A 546-nucleotide genomic window follows, 5' to 3' on the forward strand; every position below is an offset into this window, starting at 1 on the left:
ATTATTATTGTAGTTGGTATTGATATTCATTGAAGAATATCCTAACTATAAGTTGTGAGTAGCTGTGGTAGTAACAGCATAATGCGAATGAACGCAGGAGATAAATGGAGTTGAAGTGTATTCATCCATTTAGATTGATAGATTGAATTATTAATCATTCTGATTGATAATAATCTGGTCGATCCTGCCAGTAGTCATACGCTCGTCTCAAAGATTAAGCCATGCATGTGTAAGTCTAAATAGTTTTAGTGTGAAACTGCGAATGGCTCATTATATCAGTTATAGTTTATTTGGAATAGTTTCTATATGGATAACCGTAGTAATTCTAGGGCTAATACATGTGTTTTCTTTGATGGGCAACCATTAAAGAAGTACTTATTAGGCATAAAACCAAAATTGAATTGTGAGTAATAATAATTGTTGACTTTATCGCATGCTTGTTAGTAGCGATGTTCCTTTCAAGTTTCTGCCCTATCAGCTTTCGATGGTAGTGTATTGGACTACCATGGCAGTAACGGGTAACGAAGAATTTGGGTTCGATTTCGG

Source organism: Blastocystis hominis (genome assembly GCF_000151665.1).
Source record: "Blastocystis hominis, Singapore isolate B (sub-type 7) whole genome shotgun sequence assembly, scaffold_27".
Classification (NCBI taxonomy): Eukaryota; class Bigyra; order Opalinata; family Blastocystidae; genus Blastocystis; species Blastocystis hominis.